Below are 27414 nucleotides of genomic sequence, written 5' to 3'. Positions count from 1 at the left end.
CCAAAATTGAGGCACCAAATACACAAGTAAACATATATGCACATGCTCCACATTTCAAGAAAATAGATGATCAATTACACAAATACACATCAAGTCAGGAAAAATATTTATGTGCACAATTACAGCAATGGACGTCATATAATAAGAATACACGGGCGAATCAAACAAGGTGGTGATGTGTCGTCCCCGTCTCAGCTAAGGTAACCCCGTCCAGTCCCTCACGTCATTTTCTAATCAATCCAGATATCCGCCGACCTCTTATATTCATTCTAGTCGGACCAAGCCTGTTCATGGTTCCAACATATAAAGCTCATATACTTAACATCATCTCCACTCTGGAGTACTCGGGTACGAGAATCCGAGATAAGATAATTCACCTCTCGAGCTGGCCAGTCCCAAGAGTAAACCATCCACAATCGGAATTCCTACCAGACGTACCTATCTATGGTCCTCAGATACCATAAGAGATAGCTTATGCTCAAACGAGCACTTAGTCCATTATACCTATTCAACACTCAGTCCAGGCTCACTCCGCGCAGAGACCACGCGAAGCAGGCTCTGATACCAACTGTAACGACCCCACCTCCCCCTAAGGCGAACCAAAGGGTTCGGCGGACCGCCTGCCCAGCTCTCGCCGGGACTCAGTCAGTCACTATAAGAAAAGGGCAATAAAACCCACAAAGCAAACGAAATAACAATAATTCCAAACTTAAACGTAAACTTATATACATAACCATCCCAAAAGCAATACAACGTATGTACAAAGGTTCTCTATTCTCCATACAACTAGCCCACCAAACATTGGGGCGAGAACCATAAAAAAAGTCAAAAGTTCTAGACTGGCTAGTCTATAAGTAGCTTCCGTCCTTGCACGTCTTCCCCTGCTAAGGAAAACAAAAACTAAAGGAATGAGCTGGAAAGCTCAGTGAGGTTCCGCACACATAGGCAAGAAGAGAATCAATGCATTCGATACATATAAACAACAATTCAAGTTACAAGTACAAATAAAGCGATAAACATATTCATGAAAAGGATACGGGCTCACAAGGAGCCATTCGTTCATTCGTTCATTCATTCATTCTCCTTTCATTCCCTTATGTCTCCAATCATTTGAAAAATGCATTTTATATAAGTAAAACCCTCATTCATTCATTCGTTCATTCATTCATTCACCCCGTCCCTGGCTTTTGGCCAGGCTCCACCAACCTACAAGGTAATACTCGAGTATACCGAAACGTTCACCCAAGTCCCTAATCGCCCGACCGAGTCCGCTTCTGGTTCGAGACGACCGGTAACAAGGGGCAATGGCCAGTTCAGCCCAAAGGCTTACATTCATGCACAAATAACATTTCAATCGTTCAATCATTGAAACTTTCACAATCATTTAGGCCGAGTGCGATAAAGTACACACTTGCCTCAAAAACTCGTTTTAGCAATTATTGAAAGCATTTAACATTTATCAATCATTCATACAAGCCATACCATCATGAAACATAACAAACAAGGAACACTCACCTAATTACGCAAAATAACGTGCAAAATATTCTTCCAGATATTACCCTCGGTCACCGAGAAAACCTAAGATTTAACGAAAAGAATATTACAAGTCATATAGCAAAACAAGTAAGTGAAATCAAGGAATTCGGCTAAGTACGAGTAAAGCGAGTAAAACAAATAAAGGTGACTTTAAAGTGAAAGGAGTCCATTAGGGCCAGTGGATGAAATAACTAGGGTTGGTAAATTAAGTACAAAACTAACTCCAAAAAGGTTAATAAGTTTCCGACGGAAAATACCTAACTAGAACACTTTATAACCCAACTTGATAAATAAATTTGTTCACGTGGTTCAAAATCAACTCATTTTCAAAGAAATAGTATAGGCTAAATGTCTTCACTATAAAGCATGCGAAAGGAAGACAAAATACGTTAACTTCCACACTTAGAGCCTCGCTTAAAAATAATTCACTTGTATTCATAGGAAAGGCATAAAGAACATTTGGGGTTTCATGCTTTCGAATGGTAAAATGGTCACATTAGTTGCCTTGCAGAAATATACAAATGTAACTAGAACTTAGCCCTCGAATCCTTAGTTGAACGATCCAATGAAATTCTCAAGGAAATACACCCAAATTTGATACAAAATACATTTCCAAAACCATTTTAACTCATTCAATTTCCAAGAAAATAAATGGACGGCATAACAACAACCCAGAAAATGTAACTATAGCAAACCAGAAAATCAGGAAATGTAACTATATTAGCCCTAATAACAAAAACAGTTTTGGCCTCCTAATGCGGTAATGGCACAACTCTCACTACAATTATCGGTTGGGGATGTAAGACCCACCGTTTCGAAGCTAAGAAACAGGGCTACAACAATGTAGAAGACCACTCAATCCAGTTCTTAACACAACTAGGTCAAATATGCCAAATACTAACCCAGAATTCCCAAAACAGGTTTGCAAAACACAGAAAACTGTAATCGGTATATCTCAGTCCATACAAGTCCAAATGCCAAAATTCCAAAGGCATATGATAGCTAAGACATTCAGCTACATTTCATCAGAAGACACCAACTCCAAAATCCAAACCAATTCCAGTCAAAAAGGCCAATTACTATCGCAGTTTTCGCATTCTGATCAAAGCAGAACAGCTACAGTAAAAACGGCATAACTCACTCTACACTCATCCAAATGACCTGAAATTTTACAGGCACCTCAAACACATCAATACCTACAACTTTCATGTTTTGAGCAAAGTCCAATTCGGCCTCTAACCCAGTGATCTAAAACCGGACAGAATTGGGATTTTATGAACCCTAACTTTCCAATTTTCCATTCAAATCCAAAATTAATTGCATTTATCCACAATTCACACCCACTAGAACCATTATAGTCCATTTCCAATCATCCAAGATAGCTACAACAATCAGTTCATATTAAACCAGAAAAATTCCCAATAAAAGAAAAACTTCACCAAAACTCTTCAAATCAAGAAATAAATCATATATTTCATCACCCAAGGCACCTCTAAGCATATTATAAGCATCATTAGGTATAGGGGAGAGGTTGTAGCATCACTTACCAAGAAACAAGGGAAAGAGAGGTTGTGGACACCTTTGCTCTTCAAAACAACTTCACTACAACCCTTACTAGCACTAGAAGGTAGGATTTTATGGAGTGAAATGGATGGAAGCAAATGTTTTTGGTTGATTTGCACCAAGTAGAAGCTAGAACTTGAAGAGTTTCTCCTTCCTTCTTTGCTCAAGATGGCCGGCCAACAAGAGAAGAAAAATGGTGGTTTTGGCCGAATTTTTCCGAACTTATCGCACTAGTGGGTCCCACGTCCAATATATATTCTTAATTTTTCAAAACTACCCAATGCTAGGAAAATCATATTAAAAACTATAATTACCCCTAAAATCCACCAAGAAATTTTTCTAAGCCAGAAAACATGCAATTAAGGGAAAAACCCTAGGACAATATTAGGGAAATACGGGTTCTCACAATAAGACTCAATTACAAGTCATAAACCAATGCCAAATACTACCGAAATAGGGTTCCATAAGCATATACAAGCATTAGAGGAAACCAGAAAAATCCAGAAATGGAATTAGCTTTAGCCCTGAAAAAACAATTTTTTTTTACCTCATTTTCCGGTAATGGCACCAAAGGCACTACGATTATCAGATGAAGGTGCAAGACCCACTATTTCGAAGCTAAGATATTGGGTTACAACATTACAGAAGGTCACTCAACCCAGTTTTGAGTGCAACCAGGTCAAAAATGCAAAACACTACATCAAAATCGTAAAATCAGATTCACAAAATGCATTCTGGTGTAAACATCATAACTCAGCCTACACAAGTCCAAATCCAGAAATTCCAAAGTCACTCGAAAGCTTAGAAACCGGGCTACATTTCATCAGAAGACCTCAACAACCAATTCCAAAGCAATTCCAGCCAAAACAACCAATTACAGGCGCAATTCTTATATTCAGATAAAACCAGAACAGCAAGGGTAATTTTGACTTTTCTCATTCTACACTACTCCGATTGACCTGAAATTTTGTAGGCACCTCTAAAATGTCATTCCCTACAACTTTTATGTTTCCAGCTAAGGCCAATTCGGCCTCTAACTATGAGCTACAAAACCGGGCAGAATGTTCTTCACAAAAACCCTAACTTGTCAATTTTTCTTCCAAACAGAAATTGGTTGCAATTAATCACTTTTTTCACCTCCTAGAGTCATTATATACTATTTCCAATCATCATAGATAGCCACACAATCATGTTCATATTAAAACAGAAAAATCTCCAAAAATAATAAAACTTCATCACTTCAACCACAAATCAAGAAATAATCCATAATATTGCATCTCATACCACCACTAATCATGATTTAAGCATCAATTAAGGGAGGAGGGTTGTTCTTCACAACTCACCTTAGAAACAACAGAGAGAGAGCAATAGGTCCTCCTAGCTTCCCAAATAACTCCACACAACAATTCACAAACTCTAATTGAAGAGGTTTTATGGAGAAATTGCAAGTTTCAATGGTTGGTTTTGATGATTTGGAGCAAACTTGAAGAGTTTTCTTCCTTGTGCTTAGAGTAAGAGAGAGAGAGAAAGAGAGAAAGAGAGAGTCGACCAAGATGGAGAAGAAAAGAGTGAATTTTTGGTAATTTTTGAGATATTTTAACCAAATGGTAAAAGCATGAATAGTAGTCAAAAGTTGCAACCACTCACAAAGTGACACTTGTCACTTCATTAAAGCATCTCTATCCTTTTGTTTCCTCTCACATCAATCACATATCATCCTCTAATTATCTCTTAACACCCGATAAATTTAACCTAGTATCCGAAACTTAACCTAGTTGGCCGAATTTTTCCGAACTTTTCGCACTAGTGGGTCCCACGTCCGATATACGCTCTTAATTTCTCAAAAACTATTTGATACTAAAAAAATCATCTAAAAACTATATTAACTCATAAAATTATCTGGAAAATTTTCCTACTAAAAAAAAATGTAGAAAAGCATGCGATTAAATAAAACTGAAGCCTAGGAAAAATGAAGAAAGTACGGGTTCTCACAAGGAAGCTAGAAGGTGTAAAGGGTGGTTAATTGCAGAAAATTTCTGTTTTGGAAGAAAAATTGAAAAGTTAGGGTTTCATTTTCCTTCATTCTGCCTGGTATTGTTCATCATAGTTAGAGGCTGAATTAGCCTTGGGTTAAAACATGAAAGTTGTAGAGAATGATATTTTAGAGTTGCCTTCAAAATTTCAGGCCAATCGGAGTAGAGTAGCCTGTGAAAAGACCGAAATACCCCTGCTGCCCTGGTTTCACCCGAACATGAGAATTGCTTCTGTAATTGGTCATTTTGGCTGGGAATACTTCCGAATTGGTTGTTGAGGTCTTATGATGAAATGTAGCCTGATGTCTTAGCTTTTGGATGGATTTAGAATCACTTGATTTGGACTTAGGTAGCCTGAATTATAGTTCGTCAACCAGAATGTGGTTTGTCCACCTGTTTTTACGGTTCTGGTTTCGTATCTTGCATTTTTGACCTAGTTGTGCTATTAACTGGACTGAGTGACCTTCTGTAATATTGTAACCCTATCTCTTAACTTCCAAACGGTGTATCTTACACCTCCATCCGATAATCGTATTGCCATTGGTACCAAAACCGCAAAATGATGTCAAAAACTGTTTTTTTGGATTGAAGTTTAATTCCATTTTTGGATTTTCCTGGTTTACTCTAATGCTTATATATTCTTATGGAATCTTATTTTGAGAGTATTTATAATTGGTTATGACTTGTAATCGAGTCTTATTGTGCTTATTTGACCATGTTAGGACGTGACGGTGGTGCAAGACACTCTTAAGCGGAAGTGCATGAAATATCATTTGCTTGATTGGTGAGTGTACTACTCACTTGTTTGTTTACCATGTGGCTTTGCTATATGTGAACGTGATGCCTTGAAGGCTTAATTGTCCATTGAAATTGATTGAAGTGAGGGTGTACTTGATCGCCCTCACCCCCTTTGATATTATTTATGATTGTCTACTGTTTCACTGTGATACTGGAAATGTTCATGGAAAACTGGTGTTGGTGTCGTTTGGACGAGTATCCAACGACCTTTACTGTACTACTGAGCTCAACCCCATTGGTAGTCGATTGAATCGAGCCAGCGAAGGCTTGGTCGACAAGCCATGGGGACTGTTATATGGAATCTTGTAGTAGTGAGACTCTTGATTCCGGTATACTCGAGTATTACCAAATTGCTACTGTTTGGAGTTCGGGCCTGGGAGGGGTATGTTGGGTGCAAGGAATGGAAGTAAAGTGGAGCATACGGTTGGTTACTTTGTAAACATTGACGGAGGGTCAATGAAGTTCGATCAAGTATACGAACGAGGAAAGGGGCTCTTGAGAGCTGTCTGTATCGTTTTCCATCTTGTTAATGTATGATCTTGGTTTATTTCTTTCTTGACCGCTTTATGCCTATATGACTTGGTTGCTTGTGTGATAGTATACCACTAGGCGTAAGCTCACTCTGCTCCTTTTGTTTTCCTTACAGGAAAATAAATATTTTTGGACTGGATTTGATAGTTGGTTGCCGAATTGAGCTAGATGTACATATCTTTTGTATAGCTCATTGATTGAAACCCTAAATGTACTTTTGGGTCCGATTTCTCTTTTGATTTGGCAAACCGTATATGTATAAACTTATGGGACAATTTTGTATGCCATTTTGGTTGTAAATGCTGAATTTCAAGATGGGTATGTTTGCGTGAGGTTTGGCCGGATTTTGACGTGGCCGGTACTATTCATGGCCGGCTCCCATTTTCATTTTTTTTATTTTGTGATTTCGACTTGTTTACGTGCGTTTGTATGTTCCGGAATGTATTAGATCGATATAAACTGAACCGTTAGTCCTGGCGAGAGTTGGGCAGGCAGTCCGCTAACCCCTTTGGTTCGCCTCAGGGGAAAGTGGGGCTGTCACAAATACGCCTTCACTCATTTTGTTAGGGAAGGGTTGTCGCACTGATGCCATTATTTCTTAAAACACATTTTTTGAGTTGATAAAGGCTATTGGCAAGATTTGTTCATCAGGTGAAAATCCGTAAACGGCACCTTTGAAAAGAAAAGGAAAAAAAGAAGAAAAGAAAAACAAAAAGAATGAAAAATGAAAAAAAAAAACAACAAAAAGTGGGAGTAGCCTTAGTGAAAACCTGAAAGGACGCTAAGGTAGAGTTTCATGAGGAAAAGTGAGGTTGGAATTAGAAAGCTGGTGATTCGGTTCATTTGGGATTCCTCCTCGCATTGTGGTTTTTCTGTTGCCAACATTGAACTCCGGACGGATGATATCTAAAGGGTCAAGCATGGCATTTTGTTTGAAGTTGGAATACTTTGGTTCTCAAGCGTAAATTGTCGAATTTATAGATTCATTTCTTTAAAATTAATTTTCTTTCAATAAAAATAAATGATTGTTTTCATGTTACAGAAATTTTCATCATTTGTTATGTAAATAGAATATTCTTTCATGAGTTTCATGGTCTTATTTATCTCTTTGGGTTCATCAAATGGCAATCCCCCTGATTTATTGAAAATCCCTGGATACCAAGGGCCTTATTAGCATTGGAAGTCAATGGAATTTGATCAGATCACACAGCTGTGACGACCCCACTTCTCCCAAGGGCGAACCCAAGGGTATCGGCAGGCCGCCTGCCTAGCTCGCGCCAGGACTCAAACCTTAAAGCGATAAAAACCAGAAAATCCAAAAGAGTACCTTACATACTATATACAAATCCCAAAAAGAGTTATAATTACATTCTCCAAAAGTATCGAGTCAAACCACCAAAACAAAAACAAACATCCTAACTGTTCAACAATTACAAGCCAATCTTACTATACTAGTATACGAGCCAAAAGTCCCCGCGTCGGCCCCTGCTAAGGAAAACAAAAGGAATGGGGTAAGCTATATGCTTAGTAAGTAAACAGGGGCGAAAGCATAAATTTCACGTAACAGTTACACAATAAGAGTAAAGCAAAAGCAGAAAAGTAACATCACATAATAAGGATACAGGTGGCTCCAAAGCCAACTCATGTGCCATGCGTGATCTCCTGCCGACACTCCGTCGACTGCAAATAATAGTCCGTAGAACTTCACTTGTACACCCACCGACACCTTTTCACCCTCACTGGCCAGTCACCTCACAAACTTGCCCGGGCGAACGAAATCACAAACTTGAGCTTGAGTCACAAGCTCGGGTCACAAACTTGGTCACCTTCTCGGTGAACCGGATTTACAAAATTGGTTCATAACATGAACCTACAAACTTGGTGACCTCAGACTAAGTTGGACTGCCTTCGACCAAGCCCTAACCGGCTCGAATAGTCCAACCAGGTCAAGAGTTCGCCCCAAACTCACAAACTTCACAAAATTATTCAAAATCACAAACTTTGCAAACTTCACAAACTTTATTCGAAAGTCGCCCCGAGCCACAAGCTCAAGGGTTTTGGTTCCAAAAGGTTCATATACATATGCCAAGTACAATTATACATTCAAATTAGGGTTTAGGTCGAGTGCGATAAAGTACACCCTCGCCTAAGTGCCCTTTTCACATATCTCAAACACATAGCAAAGAAAACACACCAAACTGGCCTGAATACTTACACAGAAACTGAAATAGCAAAAGTACGAAATCGGATCGAAATGAACAGCTAGTAGTGGGTCCCACCAGTTCCGCCCAGCTCACCACCGTCTGAAATAGAAGATTGTGTCACATAATATCGCAAACGACTACTATCGTGCCTAAAACAAGCAAAACGGCAAAAACGGCACGCGCGCACGTAAATATGACGAACGGAAACGGAGACGGCCGTTAGCGGAAACGGCAGATTTGATACTCGTTTCTAGTTTACTCATAAGTTGAGCTACGAACATCGGATTAAGGCGTATGAGACGCCATATCGAAGCTTAAAGGATGAACAACAACTGTTATGAAGACATCCAGAACTGAAACTGGAGGCTTTAGTCCCAAATGAACCAAACACAATCACTTACGAAATCTGGCCAATGCACAAATGGTCAGTTTTGAGTGCAAACTATTTTCTATGCTACACATGGTCAAAAGAGGTGAAAATTGGCAGTTAGATAGTTCATTCCAAATGGAACAACTTTCATGAAGGTCGGCAATCCAAATTCGGAACGGAAATTGGTCATCAGGACCAAAACAGATTTCTGGTCATTTGGATTAGTGTAGAGTGAGATATGACGAAATTACTGTAGCTGTTCTGCTTTGATCAGAATGCGAAAACTGCGATAGTAATTGGCCATTTTGACTGGAATTGATTTGGATTTTGGAGTTGGTATCAGAGCCATATGCCGACGGTTGGGACTCTACGTCCTTTTACTGGAAAAGCCCCGAGCCTCTCGTTCGTGAAGAGTCACGAAGCGAAACTCTCCGTAGGGGATGCCCGCGTGCGGGTGGCAAGCTGATAGGTACCTTGTGATGTGACCCTGAGAACTGTCACAGTTGGTATCAGAGCTTAGGCTTCAGATCTCTGTAGTGTATCCTAGGCTTGAAGTTTAGGATGCCGGACTGTGGATTTGGTTTGAATATCAGTGATTCTTGAGGGATGTTTTGACTTGATTAGTACAAGATGGAATGTCGAGGACGACATTCTTTTAAGGAGGGGAGTTTGTGACGCCCCGAAAAGAATGAGTTTGAGAACCCGGAAATTTTCTAATTTTCTAGGGTTTATTTTTTTAACGCCCGCCTTTTCTACATTTTCTTGATTAGAAAAATTCCCTAGATAAAGTTTATGAGCAAAGATAGTTTTAAAATGATTTTTCTAGTATCGGTTAGTTTTTAAGAAATTAATAGCGTATTTTGAACGTGGGACCCGCAAGTGCGGTAAATGCATTATATTTTTGACAACTTGTTGGAATTTTGTATTAAGTGATATTATTTTACAAAGTGTTAAGATATTTGTATTGGAGAGACAAAAAGATAAGTTTTGAACCAAAGGGTGACAAGTGTCACCATAAGATTAAGTCTTGGACTTTGACTACACTATTCACTACTTTACCAAATAAATCAAAAAATTGCCAAAAATCATCCTTATTTCTAAAGCTTCATAGCCAGCTCTCTCTCAAAGGAAAAGAAAGAAAAGCTCTCAATTTCTTCCTTCTATTTCTTGCTCAATCTTCAAATCCAACCAATAAAACTCCAAATCATTCCATAAAATCTCTTTGCTAAGTGGTCTTGAGGTGTTTTGTGGAGTTGTTTGGAAAGCTAAGGTGACTAGTTGCTCTATCTCTTGTATTGCTAAGGTGAGTTGTGAAGGACCCCTCTCCTTCCTCTAATGATGTTCAATTCATGATTGGTGGTGGTATGAGATGCAATATTATGGATTATTTCTTGATTTGTGGTTGAAGTGATGAAGTTTTATTATTTTTGGGGATTTTTCTGTTTTAATATAAGCATGGTTGTGTGGCTATCTATGATGATTGGAAATGGTATATAATGATTCTAGAAGGTGGAAAAAGTGGACAATTGCAATCAATTTCTGTTTTGGAAGAAAATTGAAAAACCTAGGGTTCATGAAGCTACATTCTGTCCGGTTTTATAGCTCCTAGCTAGAGACCGAATTGGCCTTAGCTCAAAACATGAAAGTTGTAGGGAATGACATTTTAAAGGTGCCTACAAAATTTCAGGTCAATCGGAGTAGCGTAGCTTGATAAAATTCGAAATTACCCTTGCTGTCCTGGTTTTACCCGAATTTGGGAATTGCTTCTGTAATTGGTTGTTTTGGCCAGGAATGCTTCCGAATTGGTTGTTGAGGTCTTCTAATGAATTGTAACCGTGTTTCTTAGCTTGCAGTTGGTTTTGGAATTTCTGGATTTGGACTTAGGTAGACTGATTTATGATGTTTCCGCTGGAATGCGTTCTGTGAATCTGTTTTTGTGATTCTGGTGTAGCATCTTGCATTTTTGACCTTGTTACACTCGAAACTGGGTTGAGTGACCTTCTAAAATATTGTAGCCCTATCTCTTAACTTCAAAACGGTATATCTTTCACATTCATCCGATAATCGTAGTGCCTTTGGTGCCATTACCGCAAAAGGATGTCAAAAGCTATTTTTCTGGTTTTGTGCTTAACTTTCATTTCCGAACTTTTCCCTAGCTTGACCTGTACTAGTACTACTTGGAGCTTGCTGAATGACTATTGGATGAACTTGTTGTTGTGTGTGTACTTTGGGACTGGCTGAGGAAATAATGAAGCCTTGACGGCTGGAAAAGTAAGCAAATTTAGTGGAAGTGCTGTCCGAACTTTGAAATGACTTGATTGCATTGAGTTTGTGATCTAAGACTTGGATTTGAGCAAGGCAATGATATATGATGGTTGGTTCCTGAGCCGTGGAGGTGAGTGACCCTAAACTATTTCCAAAGTACTTGTGAAATGCTTCTTGCATTATTTATTCGATTGCATATCATGCGTGCTTGCATGTGGATTCATGACATGATTTGGCTTCAATGAGTTCTGGGAAAGTCTAGTGCTGGACACCAACGTCTCCACCTTGTTTATGGTTCATGTTCATGTTTATCTGGTGCTCAAAAAGGGGCTCCCTCTCAATGTTAATGTTAAATGATCTATTTGAGCGTTGGGTGTTCAAGTGCAATGATTTCACCGGCTCACGAGAGCAATAAACGGACATTTGATCTCTGAATCATGACATCATCGAAATGATCGAAATGCAATATTGTGAAATATATTTGATTACTGATTTTACTGGTTACTCGCTGAGCTTCTAGCTCACCCCAAAACTATTTTATTCCCCTCTACAGGGCTCGTGGCGAAGGAAGGCTTGTTGTGCTTATTCACGTGAATAGATGGCCTATATTTTGTACAGTTTGGATTTGGAATCATTTTATGTATAGTTGAGAATTGTTTCCGCTTCGCTTATGACATGTAAATGTTGGAGATTTATATTGTAATGTTTGAGGTTTATTCTTGTAATTCATTTGAGGACTGTAGTGAACGACTGAGTCCCGGCGAGAGCTGGGCAGGCGGCCCGCCGAACCCTCTGGTTCGCCTTAGGGGGAGGTGGGGCCGTCACAACAGCAAAGTTGAGTTTTCGAAATATTAAGGGGAAAACATCAAAGTACTCATGTTTACACATTTCTTGAAGGAGGAATTGATCGGATGGTGGTGGCATTATTTGTTTATTTCTTTTGCAGGTCCATGCTCGTTTCAAATAACGAAACTGGGGCAAATTTTGAACTGTGAGATGTCGTCCAAGAATTGAATATTCATGGTTTGAGCTGAGAAAAGGGACTGAATCAAAGTTTTGAGGAACAGCAATAATACCATAAAGCAGATCAAAAGATCGGTGACACAATAATTGAAATTGGGGCAAATCATTTTTTTGAAAAGATTCTCCTGAATATCAAAAATTCAAAAAAATCATCATCGTCAATAAAAAAAAACAAATCAAAAATCAAATCAAGTTTAAATTTTTGTTTCTTGGAAAATTAAATTTCTTTTTTGGCGAAATTACAACGTCCGCCGCGCACCCTTCTATCCCCATCTTGACAATCACATTTAATTTTTTATTAAATGAACGGTAGGACCGGGTTTTATCCCGCTAACCAATGAATGTTGGGACCGGGTTCTATCCCGCCAATCTCGGCAGGATCGGGTTTTATCCCGCTGACCGCTTATATCACGTTGGGACCGGGTTCTATCCCGCCAACCTCGGTAGGACCGGATTTTATCCCGCTGACCGTTCATACCTCGTTGGGACCGGGTTCTAACCTGCCAGTCTCTGCAGGACCGGGTTTTATCCCGCTGACCACTTATATCACGTTGGGACCGGGTTCTATCCCGCCAACCTCGACAGGACCGGGTTTTATCCCGCTGACCGCTTATATCACGTTGGGATCGAGTTCTATCCCGCTAACCTCGGCAGGACCGGGTTTTATCCCGCTGACCGTTCATACCTCGTTGGGACCGGGTTCTATCCCGCCAATCTCGGTAGGACCGGGTTTTATCCTGCTGACCGCTTATATCATGTTGGGACCAGGTTCTATCCTGCCAACCTCAGCAGGACCGAGTTTTATCCCGCTGACCGTTCATACCTCGTTGGGACTGGGTTCTATCCCGCCAACCTCGGCAGGACCGAGTTTTATCCCGCTGACCGTTCATACCTCGTTGGGATCGGGTTCTATCCCGCCAACCTCGGTAGGATCGGGTTTAATCGCACTGACCGACTCTCAAGGCAGGCTTGGGTGTTATCCCACTGACCTAGTGAAGATAGGTTCAAGAAAATTTCGAATAAAATGACGACACGTCACACTAGGACAAATTTTTGGATAATTTTTCAGGTAAGTCTTATACAGATTTTGCATACATACCAGCATTGCATTTCATCGCCACTAGCCGTGGGTCAGTCCCACTAGTGAGCATTTCATTTCATTGCCACTAAACATGGGTTAGACCCACTAGTGTGCATTTCATTTTGCATTGCCGCTAAACATGGGTCAGTCCCACTAGCGGGCATTTCATCTTTCTTGCCACTAAACATGGGTCAGTCCCATTAGTGTGCATTCCGTTTAATTTTCTCTTCAGGTCAGTCCCGATTTTAAATTTCCTGTCTCGGGTCAGTCCCGATTTTAAATTTTCTGTTCGGGTCAGTCTCATTTAAATTTCCTGTTTCGGGTCAGTCCCAATTTTAAATTTCTTGTTCGGGTTAGTCCCGTTTAAATTTCTTGTTCGGGTCAGTTCCGTTTTAAATTTCTGGTTCAGGTCAGTCCCATTTTTAATTTCTGGTTCAGGTCAGTCCCGTTTAAAATTTCTTGTCTGGGTCAGCCCCATTTTAAAATTTTTGTTAAAGAGGTTAGTCCTCATTTCAAAAACGGCAGTCGTTCGAATGGTGGCAACCGAATGACACAGGTAAGTATTTGGTGTCTACATCTTTGTCTCAAATTTCTTCGAAACTCAAACAAAGAGGGGCAAACTGTAGACACCAAATTTTTGGTTTTAAACTTTGTTTATTTAATTAATTTAATTTTAGATTTATTTGTTTCAATTTTAGGTTTTATTTTTATTTTTATTTTATATTATTCGTGTTTCGTGTCTCTTATTTTATTTTAATTGTTTTAAGAGCATTTTTTTTCTTACTTTAAAATTTAAAAAAAAAAGAAAAAGAAAAAAAAAAAGAAAATCATCAATCAAAAAATCCTTTAGCGTTTTTGTGACAGCCCCACATCCCCCTAAGGCGAACCAGAGGATTCGGCGGACCGCTTGCCCAGTTCTCGCCAGGACTCAGTCGAACCTTAATCTAATCCGAAATAAAACCACAAGATCAAATGAAATAACAATCCAAAACTTAAAGCGAAACTTATATACATTTCTATCTCAAAAGGAAGTACAATTATCGAATATACAAAAGTTTCCAATTCGTCATTCATCCAACCCGTGCCAAGCAATAGGGCGAGAACCATTACAAAACAAAAAAACTAGACTAGGCTAACCTACACTGGGCTCTCGTCCTTGCTCGCATCCCTCTGTTAAGGAAAACAAAACTAAAGGGGTGAGCTAAAAGCTCAGTGAGGTTCCGAACACATAGGCAACAAGAGGTTCAATGCATTCATTACATATAACCAATAATTCAAGATACAAATACAAAATAAAGCGATAAACACATTCATTAAAAGGATACGGCTCACTAGGAGCCATTCATTCGTTTGTTCGTTCATTCATTCTCCTGTCATTCCCCTTATTCCTCCAATCATTTAAAATGCATTTTTGGTAAGTAAAACCCTCGTTTGCATTGACATTCGTTCATTCATTTCATTCACCCCTCCTGGGCGTTAGCCAGGCTCCACCCGACAACAAGGTAATACTCGAATATACCAAACGTTCACCCAAGGTCACTAAATCTCCCGACCGAATCCGCTTCTGGCTCGAGTCGATCAGCAACGAAGGGCAAGGGCCCAGTTCAACCAAACGGCTTACATTCATGCGCAACTAGCATTTAATGATTTAATCATTGAAATTTCACATTCATTTAGGTCGAGTGCGATAAAGTACACACTCACCTAGAAAACTCATTTTAAGCAATCATTGAAAGTACTTAATACATTATCAATCAATAATAACAAGCCAATAAGTCAAGAAAATATAACAAACCAGGAACACTCACCTATATACGCAAAACAACATGCAAAATATCCTTCCGGATATTATCTTTAGTCACCAAGAAAACCTAAGATTAAACAAGAAAGAATATTACAGCTCATCTAACACAAACAATTAGGTGAAATCAAAGAACTCGACAATTGATGAGTAGAACGTATAAAAGACTTTAAAGTGAAACGAGGACATTTGGACCCGTGGACAAAAATAACTAGGATTTCATAGTCGAAACGTAAAACCCAACTCAAAAGGGTTATAAAATTTTCCGATGGAAACACTTGAACCAAAGGCAAGTCGGAATCCAACTAGGTAGGCTAAGAAATACTGTTTTCAGGATCGTTTATATGGTTCAAAATCGTCTCATTTTCAAGTAGATATTATAGACTAAATGTCTTAATGAAATTCGTGTAAAAGGGAGGACAAAATACCCAAGAAAACCCTAAACCACTCCTTTTTATTTGGTAAACATAAGTAAACATTTGGAGTTTCCAATTGAAGAATGATCATGTTTTAAGATGGAAAACGGTCATAGTATTTGCCAAATGAAAATATACAAATTCAAATAGAAATTTAGCCCTCGAGGAAAAATTTGGGCAGCACGCCCTTTGTATTTACCTATTTTTCCAGCCATTTATGGCTTCATTGTTTTCCTCAATCAATCCCAAAGTCACACACAATATCATATCATTTCAATAGCCATTCCATAGGCTCAAAGTCATATAAGTACAAAAATCAAGCTAACAACATATGCGGAAATGAAGTTTAACAAAAGACAGATTTGATGGGTTTTGCGTAATGGACACATCCCAAGCTACGCTTATCGGATTGGGATGTAATTAATACCGCTTCGAAACTAAGGCAGAGGGCTACAATTTTGATGAAGACCACTTAGTCCAAATTCTAGTGTAACCTAGTCAAATTCCCAATTCACAGAACCAGGTTCCAACTAATCGGCTAATTAACCGTACTACCTTTAAATGGCCATATCGCAGGCTTTCAAAGTCCGTTTAAGGCGTTCTTGGAGGCGTTAAAAATCTAAGACAAATACCTACAACTTCCATGAAGACCACTTAGTCCAGTTCTCACCCTAACTAGGTCAAATTTACCAAAACAATTCCAGATTTTCCAGTTTGAGATTCACTGCAGAAATCAACTAGCAGTCCTGCTTTATTCACTCATATATCAGCACAAACAACTCCAATTCAGGTAATTCCAAAGCCATTTAAAAGCTAAGATACAAGGGTATAATTCATAAGAAGACATCATCAACTAAATCAGTATTAATCCTGGTCAAACTAACCAATTACAGAAGCTGATTAGCATGTTCTGGTAGAAACAGGGCAGCAGGGTATTTCGGTCTTTTCACTGGGTACGTTGCTCCGATTGGGTTCAAAATTTGTAGGAAACTATAAAACATCATTCTATACAACTTTCATGTTTTGAGCTAAGGCTAATTAGGCCTCTATCATGATGAAACAAAAATGAACAGAATGGTGTTTGTGAGAATTTAAACCTGGAATTAGAGCTTTGTTGCTAGAATTTCATGTTTGTTAGGTTTAAATCATCAAAACCTCCAACTAGCAACTTCATAACATCAATTAAAGGATATATGATCATAATCAAAGCTGAAAATGAAACCCTAGCTAATCATTCCCCCAACTCCAACAAAACTCACTAATTAACCGTTGTAACTCAAAATTAAAAGCTTCTAGCCATATTTAACCAAAATTGGGAGAAAGAAAAGGGTGAAAAGCCATGATACCTTCCTAGGATGCTTGTAGGAGAAGACCACAACCTTTCCTTCAAAATATTTCCATACAAAGCTCTAATCTTCTCTAAAGAGTAGTTTTTGAGAAGTGATTCACAAGATTTATGGATGGAGTTTAAGATTAAGCAAGAAATTTAGTTGGTGAAGATGAAGTTTCTCTCCCCTTTTTCTCTCTCTATTTTCGGCCAAGGTGGTGAAGAAATGGAGAAGATTTGGTTAAATTCTTGTTTTATGATGGTTGATACAAATTAGTCAAAGCTCCTTCCAATAAGGGCATGACATGTGTCCTTTCTAGAGTTTTCTTCCTTCTTCCTTTGGCCCACCATGGTGACTCATGTATAAGATATTTAGAGGGCTAATTAGTCAAAATAAAATGAGGAGATTAAAGAAATAAAGTAGGGTTTAATTGGTGCACTCACTCGGTAACGAACGGTACGCGTCTGTTCTAACCGTTTTCCTTAAATTACACGTATTAGGGTTTTTACTTCCTATTCACTAACTTTCTATCATAGCTTCTAATCACATATTATTTCTCACCTAAAAGTCACTCTTAAGCACCAAATTTGATCCTCACTCCATACCGGATAATTACACTACGGATACACGAAAAACCCTATTTCAGTTCGATTTGAAATCGAAAAGGAAACCCTAATTTCCTATGATCATTGGCATTTTTTTTCTAGGGTGATTGAGTAGTAAGATGGTATAGAATAATATTTTTCAAATAAAAGGAAATTTTCAAGAAATATATAAGGAATTTGCAAGTCCTCACAGTTTTATCTTTTATTCCGGGTTTTGCTCATTTTATTTGATTTTAGTTAAAATGTTATTTTCATTTTTATTAAGTTATTAAAAAAAAGAGAGAAAAGGGAAAAGCCACGCATGCAGCCATGAAGAATACCATTTTTCGCATTTTTTTCTACTTTTCTTTCTTCAAAACCTTCGGCCACCTCATCCCCTTGGATTCTTATCAAAAACCTTCTGGAACAATAGCCATCGAATGGCCAAGGTAGAGCCATTGAGCTGGGTGGTTTGTGACCATCCAGATGAGGGTTTAAGGGTTCTACGATATAAAAGGAAAGGGAGGCGGCTGAGTTTGGAAAAGAGTGAGGTACGGCGGCTGGAGAGAAAGAGGTTGGGGACTGAGGAGAAAAACAGAGGGATTAAAAGAACGAGCGGAGAACTAAGAGACAGGAGGGATGGCTGAAAAAGAGTGAGCTACGGGTGAAGTAGATACGAGGGAAGTTGGTTCACGGCTGAGAGGAGCGCAAGTGTGTGTTCAGGAGAGAAAAACAGAGAGAGAGGAGAGGGTATATGACGGCTAAAAGAAGAAAGGTTTCAGAAACGGGAAGAAAAAGATGAGAGCTTGAGAAAGGAAGAAAATCACTGAAGCCAAGGAAAACAGAGGAGAAAGATCTTCGGGAAGAAAACAAAGCATAGGAAAACTGAGAATCGAAGGAATCAGCAAGGAGTCGCAAATTTTCTCAGGCTTGCGAATTCACCATCATCATCGGCAGAGCTTTGTAAGCTATTTTTCTGCCTTCAAATTCCAGTTCTTTTTAAATACGAATGCCTGAAATTCTTGGTTGTGTTTTATAGCAGTTTATTTGGTGGAACTCCTATGTTTTTTCTGGAAAAATTACTGCTTTATGTGTTGCTGAGTTGCCCTGAACTTTTCCTATCATTTTGTTGCTAAAATCTAGAGCCAACTCCTCTGCTTTCTTTTATGTCTGGGTTCTGTTATGCGAAGAAGATTAAGTTCTACTGTTGTTGGGGTTGATAAACCCGTAGGTTGGGCCTGGGTTTGGGGGGACAGAAGTGCGGGGTTCGTTGTAGCTTGATAGGTATACTGTAAGCTTGCACATTCACCGTAAGTTTTCTTCTTGCAATTTGTGACAGCCCCACTTTCCCCTAAGGCGAACCAAAGGGGTTAGCGGACTGCCTGCCTAGCTCTCGCCAGGACTAACGGTGCAGTTCAGAGCGATCTATTGCGTTCCGGAACTTATAACGCGCGTAAACAAGGTAAAAGGGCAAAATAACCCAAAATAAAAAAATTAAATTCGGAGTCGACCATGAATAGTAACCGACCCGTCAGAACGCAATCAAATATCAAACAAACATTCATATCTTGAACGTTAGCAATTACAATCCAAAGTGACATACAAAAGTTTTCAAAAGTTAATATATACACGGTTTGCCAAATTGAAAGTGAAAACGACCCTAAAGATACATTTAGGGTTTCACTTCATATACAATACAAAAGAGATATACATCTAGTTCATTCGGCAATCATCTATCAAGATTCATTCCAAAAAGAGTCATATTCCTGTAAGGAAAACAAAAGGAACGGTGTGAGCTAATTGCCCAGAGAGATACTATCACTTACGCAACCAAGTGCATATAAGCATCAAGCTTTCAATCAATATAATAAAAATAAACAAAGGCACACGTCAAATATGGTGAGAAAAGGATACAGATGGCTCTCAAGAGCCCTTTCCTCGTTTGCATTTCTTGATCGGACGTCATTGACCCTCTGTCAATGTTCAAAAGTAACCAACCGTAGACTCCACTTTACCTCCACTCCTTCCACCTAACATCCCCCTACCGGGGCCGAACTCCAAACACTTGCACTTTGGTATTACTCGAGTATACTGGAATCGAGAGTCTCGCATACTACAAGATTCCATATAACTTTACCCAAGGTTCATTAATTGGCACGACCAAACCCTCGCCGGCTCGATTCAATCAACTACCAATGGGGTTGAGCTCATTGATAACATTTGTAGTCGTTGGATACTCGTCCAATCGACACCAAGTCGAGTACTTTCATTTCATGTAACATTCCAATAACATGACAACAATGATATAAGGCATATAAGTGAGAGTGATAAAGTACACTTTCACTGCAATCAAGTCACATTCAATTCACTTCAAGCAATTTACATTCAAAGCCATATAGTAACACACAAGTGAGTAGTACACTCACCAGGGTCAGTGCAGATACCTCCCAAAAGAGAGCTTTAATCACCAATAAACCCTAAAATAATCCAAGGAAAACAATTGAAGGTTCCACTTTCAAAATTGAGTATACAGAATGCACATGTGAGGCTCGACTACCAGTCGTATGCCTCGCCAAATTTACTAAAGCAAGGGTGCAAAACATGATTTTTGGTAACGAAAAGGTAACATGAAGACCTAGGCTCAAACAACCCAAAAGCCCTTCGCTCAAAACACAAGTAAATCCAACTAGCCTTCAAGTAAAATTTCGGCAGCATATCCCTTGTGTTTACCTATTTTCCAGCCATCATGGCTTCATTATTTCCTCAAATCAGTCCCAACATCTTCTACAAAAATAATCTCATTCCCAAAAGCCGTTCACTAGGTTTAATGGTATTCAAGTACAAAATTTAGCTAGGAAATAACCGAATATGAAAGTCAAGCCCTAACTATTCAAATGAACACAATAAGACTCGATTACAAGTCATAAACCAATTCTATATACTACCAAAACAGGGTTCCCTAAGCATACACAAACATTAAAGGAAACCAGAAAATTCGGAAATGCAATTAGCTTTGGCCTTGAAAAAAAATAGTTTTTGTCCTTGTTTTGCGGTAATGGCACAAATTTCACTACGATTATCGGATGAGGGTGCAAGACCCACCATCTCGAAGCTAAAAGACAGGGCTACAACATCACAGAAGGTCGCTCAACCCAGTTTAGAGTGCAAACAGGTCAAAAATGCAAGATACTACATCAAAAACGTAAAACAAATTCACCAAAACGTATTCTAGCGGAAACATCATAACTCAGACTCTCCAAGTCCAAATCTAGAAATTCCAAAACCAGCTGAAAGCTAAGGAACAGGGCTACATTTCATCAGGAGACATCAACAACCAATTCGGAAGCAATTCCAGCCAAAACAACCAATTACAGGCGCAATTCTTGCATTCGGGTAAAACCAGAACAGCAATATCGGGTTTTCACCTAAAGAACAGCAGAACTACCTCATTCCCGATCAACTGAGAAATGTGGTTAAAAGATTGTTGGCATCAGTAAAATGCACTTCCCTTATGAATTTTAGGTGAAGGCATTATGGACATCACTTGCCAATTAATTAGCAAACTTTCAAGTAAAAATGCAGCAAGTGACGAAAGTCAGGACTTTGGGCTTTTGTAATGAGGTCCGGTGGGGTGTTTTGAAAAGGTTGAGGCTTGAAAGCAAATTTTGATGAAAGGTGTCCAATTACCTGAGATTGCATCATTTTGAAATTATCTCCAATTTTTAAACGAAACCAAGGAAATTTTTTTTTGACCCTGTTTGATTGGATTTTCTCTCTTTGCATCTTGTATTGTATTTTCTTATTTTTGCATTTTTTCAAAAGACTAAATTTGTCCTAGTGTGGGGTTCTTTCTTTTTTTTTTTTCCTTTTGATCATCTCTCTTTCAAAATAAATTTGCCCCAGTGTGGGGTTTACAATTCTCAGGGCTATCAAACGAAAATTTGTCAATTCTAATGGCTCAAAGGGGACAAGTAGAGATAAAATGTTTTGAGTGTAAAAGAAGATGGCCTGACTTGCATTTCGCCGTTTTGCATGAATTTCTAAAGAAAATTTGCGTGATCAAATGAAAAACTTTTTGCACATATCTGAGTTGATGGGTTGAGGAAATGTCCGTCCATCCATTTCGGCCAAAATAAGTGCTCCTCCAGGTAATACCTTTTGGACAATGAACGGCCCTTGCCAATTTGCCTTTAGCTTCATCTTGCATTGGCAAAAACCGCTTTAGTACTTTATCACCTTCTTCGAATGCCCGCCGATGGACTTTTTTGTTGTAAGCCTGGGCCACACGTTTCTGATAGCACTGACCATGACAGATAGCATTGAATCGCTTTTCATCGATCAAAGTCAATTGCTCATGGCGCTGCTTGATCCAATCAGCCTCTTCCAATTTAGCCTCCATGAGGATTCGTAGCGACGGAATTTCAACTTCAGCTGGTAATACAGCTTCCATTCCATACACGAGTGAATATGGCGTTGCCCCAGTCGATGTCCGAATAGAAGTCTGGTATGCCATTAATGCATAAGGCAACTTTTCATGCCAATCACGATGCTTTTCAGTCATTTTGCGGATAATCTTCTTCAAATTCTTGTTCGCGGCTTCTACAGCTCCGTTCATCTGAGGCCTATAAATAGCAGAGTTACGGTGTCTGGTCTTGAACTGCTCGCATAGTCCATCTACCATGTCGTTGTTCAGATTCTTGGCATTGTCGGTGATAAGAGTTTCGGGTACTCCAAAGCGACAGATGATGTGATCTCTCAAGAAATTGGCCACTACCTTCTTCGTGACATGTTTGAATGACTCCGCTTCAACCCATTTAGTGAAGTACTCAATCGCCACCAATATAAATCGATGTCCATTTGAAGCGGGAGGATCGATTGTACCAATCACGTCCATACCCCACATTGAACAGGGCCGTGGGGCGATCATGCTATGCAATTCAATGGGTAGAGCGCGTATAATGTCACCGTGCATTTGACATTTTATACATCTCCGGACAAAGTCTATACAATCATGCTCCATAGTAAGCCAAAAGTATCCGGTTCTCATGATTTTCTTCGCTAGCAAATGGCCATTCATGTGAGGTCCACAAACGCCACTATGCACTTCTTTCATCATATATTGAGCTTCATCTTCATCGACGCACCTTAAAAGGTTCAAATCCGAGGTTCTTTTGTACAAAACTTCTCCACTTAAGAAAAATTTTGAAGCCATTCTACGCAGAAAACTCTTGTCCTTTGTATTAGCATGCAGAGGGTAAGATCCTGTTTTGAGAAACTCCTTAAGATCATTATACCAACGAACATTGTCGGGGGACTTGTCTACAACCCAACAGTGAGCAGGCTTGTCTTGGAGTTGAATCTGGATTGGTTCGATCCGTAATTCATCTGGATACTGGATCATAGAAGCTAAGGTGGCCAAAGCATTGGCAAATGCATTTCGGGCTCGCGGGAGATGTCTGAACTCCAAATTTTGAAATTGCTTGGCCAGAGTGAGCAGACTACAATGGTAAGGCAGAATTTTTGAATCTTTGGTTATCCACTGCTTCAAGGTTTGGTGCACAAGCAAATCTGAATCACTGAAAGCTATCAACTGTTTGATTTCCATTTCTAAAGCCATTCTGAGACCAAAAATGCAGGCTTCATATTCAGGCATATTGTTTGTGCAAGCAAATTGCAATTTGGCAGCGGCAGGGTAGTGCTTTCCTTCGGGTGAAACCAAAACAGCTCCAATTCCAACTCCGAGAGAATTCGAAGCTCCATCAAAGAAAAGCCTCCATTCAGGGCTTTGCTCACTTATATCATCTGTGGCGCCTACGAATAAAACTTTCTCATCAGGGAAATAAGTATGAAGTGGTTGATAATCATCATCCCTTGGATTTTCTGCCAAATGGTCAGCTATAGCTTGCCCCTTGACAGCTTTTTGTGAAGTGAAAACAATATCGAACTCTGAAAGAATTATCTGCCATTTTGCCAGACGCCCAGTTAGCATCGGCTTCTCCAAAAGATACTTCAAAGGATCAGATCGGGAAATAAGATAAGTGGTATGGCTCAACAGGTAGTGTCTCAACTTTTGAGCCGCCCAGGCTAATGCACAGTAGCTTTTCTCGATGAATGAATAATTAGCCTCATACTGCGTGAACTTCTTCCTTAGATAGTAAATGGCTTGCTCCTTCCTTCCAGAGTCATCATGTTGCCCGAGGACACAACCAACTGCTCCTTCAAGCACGGATAGGTACATGATTAATGGTCGACCCGGCTTCGGTGGCACCAAGACTGGTGGATGCAACAAATAATCTTTAATCTTGTCGAAAGCCTGTTGGCACTCCTCATTCCAATACAACGGCACATTCTTTCTTAATAATTTGAACAATGGCTCGCATGTGGCAGTTAGCTGGGCAATGAACCTCCCAATAAAATTGATCTTCCCTAAGAAACTTTTCACGTCCTTCTGAGTTTTCGGCACTGGCATATCTCGAATTGCTTTAATTTTTACTGGATCTATCTCTATGCCTTTCTTGCTGACAATGAATCCCAACAGCTTACCCGCGGGTGCTCCAAAGGCGCATTTTGCAGGATTTAGCTTCAAATTGTACTTCCGCAACCTTTCGAACAACTTCTTCAAATCAACCAAATGGTCCTCTGCCCTCTTAGACTTGATTATGATGTCATCCACGTAGACCTCCATCTCCCGGTGGATCATATCATGAAACAAGGTGGTCATGGTCCTCTGATAGGTAGCTCCGGCATTCTTTAAACCGAAAGGCAGACTCGGTAGCAAAAGGTGCCTCAAGGGGTGATAAAAGCAATCTTTTCCCTATCCTCTTCTGCCATCAAAATTTGGTGGTATCCAGCAAAGCAATCACAAAAAAATTCAATCTCATGTCCGGCGGTATTGTCCAAGAGAATGTGAATATTTGGCAGAGGGAAATCATCTTTAGGACTGGCCTTATTGAGGTCCCTATAATCAACGCAAACTCGCACCTCTCCACCCTTTTTTGGAACAGGGACTGGATTCGAAAGCCAAATTGGGTAATGGGAAACAATCATAATGTTGGTTTTGAGTTGTTTTTTAATTTGCTCTTTTATTTTGAGACTCATATCTGGTTTGAATTTTCGGGGTTTTTGCTTTACGGGGGGAAAAGAAGGGTTGGTGGGCAATTTGTGCACTACCACGTCAGTTGAAATACCAGTCATATCATCATAGGACCATGCAAATACATCCTGAAACATAGTCAAGAATTCAAGCATCTCCTTTTTCTGCCTCTCATTCAAATGAATACTAATTTGCACCTCCTTAACTTCATCCCTAGTGCCAATGTTAACCTTTTCTGTTTCTTCCAGGTTCGGTTTTGGTTTCTCCTGATATTGTTCAAGGTCCTTTGCAAAAGAATCAAATACCTCCTCATTATCACTCTCGCTTTGGAGCTCGGATTCACAGACCTCCAAGTCGTGAGTGACATAGAGATTGCCATTATTGAATTCCAGAATTGTGATATCCAAAGGGTCAAATAATTTTATTTTTGGCCATCTGAAAGAATTAATGAATGTGGGATAATAAGCAATCAAACATACAACAAGCAAATGAACAAGCAATATGAATATAAACAAGCGAATAAACAAAACAATATGACAAGAACAACTTGTGCATTTTCATAAAATCTTTGATTGAAAGCAAATGAAAATGAGATGAAAACTTAACAATATTTACATGCGCAAATGTTAGTCAAAAGTAAAATTGTTTTCATTGGCTATTTACAGATGCGAAAGTATTTTTTTTGAATTCGCATGAATGACAAACCCCTTTAGGTTTACCGAAACTCCTTCTGAACGGGCAGAAATTCGGCTGTCCAATTAGGAATTGATCCTTCGGGGATGTCGGGAAACTCTGCCTCATCTGAAAAACCGTCTTCAAATGTTGCCCCAACGAACAATTGGACCAAACTATTTTCGATTTCATCAACTGGATTAATCTTTGATGTGATCACCTCGGCTGGTCGTGGAAATGTATAATGCGGTGGTGGAATGTCAAGGGCCTTTTGCTTTCCTTCTTTCTCTGCTCTCTTGTGTTCCTTCATCTCTCTGATGTCCTTAGCGGTTGGTCGGAAACCCAAACCAAATGAATCCTTTTTCTCCACAATTTCCACTGGCTTCAGAATTCCTTGTAGGTCTCGTCCTAGCCCCTTGTCAAATTCATATCCTCCACGGATCATTTCTTTAGCGATCATGACACTGGCCTTCGACAGAGCTCGCTCTTCCTTTGTTATCCAACTGACGGAGACAATATCAGTCGTGCTATGAGGGGTTACGGTGGCATTTCAGCTACCTTCTTCTTTGGACTCGGAATCAGTAATTACAAGGCAATCCTCCTCGGCAAAGATGGTTATCAGCTTGTCATTTACTACGAATTTCAGCAATTGATGTAACGAAGAAAGCACAGCCCCAGACTTATGAATCCATGGCCTTCCAAGCAGAACATTGTAAACACTAGAGAAGTGCATGACTTGGCAGGTTATTTGAAACTGGGCGGGCCCCATCTCAACTACTAAATCCACTTCTCCCATTGGCTCTCTTTGCGCTCCATCAAACCCTCGGACTACGGTCCCTGAAGGCCTCAGCTTGACATCTTGCAATCCTAGCTTTTCCAAGGTGCTCCAAGGACAGATATTAAGTGCAGATCCATTGTCAATCAGAACCTTCGGCAACATTTTTCCGTTGCACCTCACAACTATGTACAGGGCCTTGTTATGTCCAATGCCTTCCACCGGCAATTCATCGTCTGAGAAAGTAATTTGCTTGGTGAATAACTCATTCCCAACTACATGTGAGAAATCATCAACTAAAATGTCCCTAGGGATTTGAGCTTTAGTCAACACTTCGAGCAATGCATCCCTATGCACATCCGAAGAAAAAAGTAAATCCAACATGGATATCTGGGCAGGCGACTTGCTTAGTTTCTCGACCACATTATATTCACTTCTTTGGAGTCGTTTAAGAAAATCCAAGGCTTCTTTCTCGGTGTTTGTTGGTTTAGCAGGCGGCTCAGAGTCATTTGCTTGAATCGGAATGGTAGTTTCAAATGGGCTTGCAATCTTCCCCGATCTGGTGACCACTGACATTTCTTTCTTCGCGATTAACTTTTCCCCAATCTATATGACAGGTTCATCATAATTTCATGGCACTTGTTGCAGACTTAAAACAGGTTCCTGCTTCGGGAATTCAATAACCACCGGCTCCAAAGCCTTACTCTCGGCTGGCGTGAGATCCAAAATAAAAGGCCTTTCGTCCTCTTCCAATGGCAACTCTATGACAAATGACTGGTCCGTCACCCCAAACACTTCAGCTTCCCTTACCATCTTTTTGACTTGTTCCATGTACTCTGCATCGTCCAGAATGACCCCAATGGTATTAGCGTGTTCCGGCAAGGGGTTCCTATTTACATTCGGCCCTTGTACCTCCCTTTTCGGATTACGATTTCTCCGGCTTCAATCATGTCTTGAATTCTATGCTTAAGGGCCTTGCAATCAATGGTTGAATGTCCGGGGGCCCCTGAATGATAAGCACAGACGGCTTGCGGGTTATACCATATGGATAGGTAGGAGGGGGTACCGTACCAATTTTCCCGGCGGCCTTTAACTGGTCATACAATTGGTCTAAAGGCCTACCTAAATTGGTAAATATACGGCTAGGGGGTCGGTTGTAAGGTTCAGGAGGCTGAGAATAGTTGTAAACAGGTCTATTTGGTGGAGGAAATCTTCGGTTATATGGAGGGCGAGGTCGGTTTTGGGGTGGACTTGGTTGAGAAATTTGAAAAGGAGCTGAAGGTGGGTTAGGATAGCTTGGGCGAGGTCGAGGGTGGTGGATGTTAGTAGTATATACAGGGT

The sequence above is a fragment of the Coffea arabica genome, chromosome 4c (genome assembly GCF_036785885.1).
Source record: "Coffea arabica cultivar ET-39 chromosome 4c, Coffea Arabica ET-39 HiFi, whole genome shotgun sequence".
NCBI lineage: Eukaryota > Viridiplantae > Streptophyta > Magnoliopsida > Gentianales > Rubiaceae > Coffea > Coffea arabica.
The sequence above is the reverse complement of the archived record's forward strand: the minus strand, read 5'-3'. Positions refer to the sequence as shown.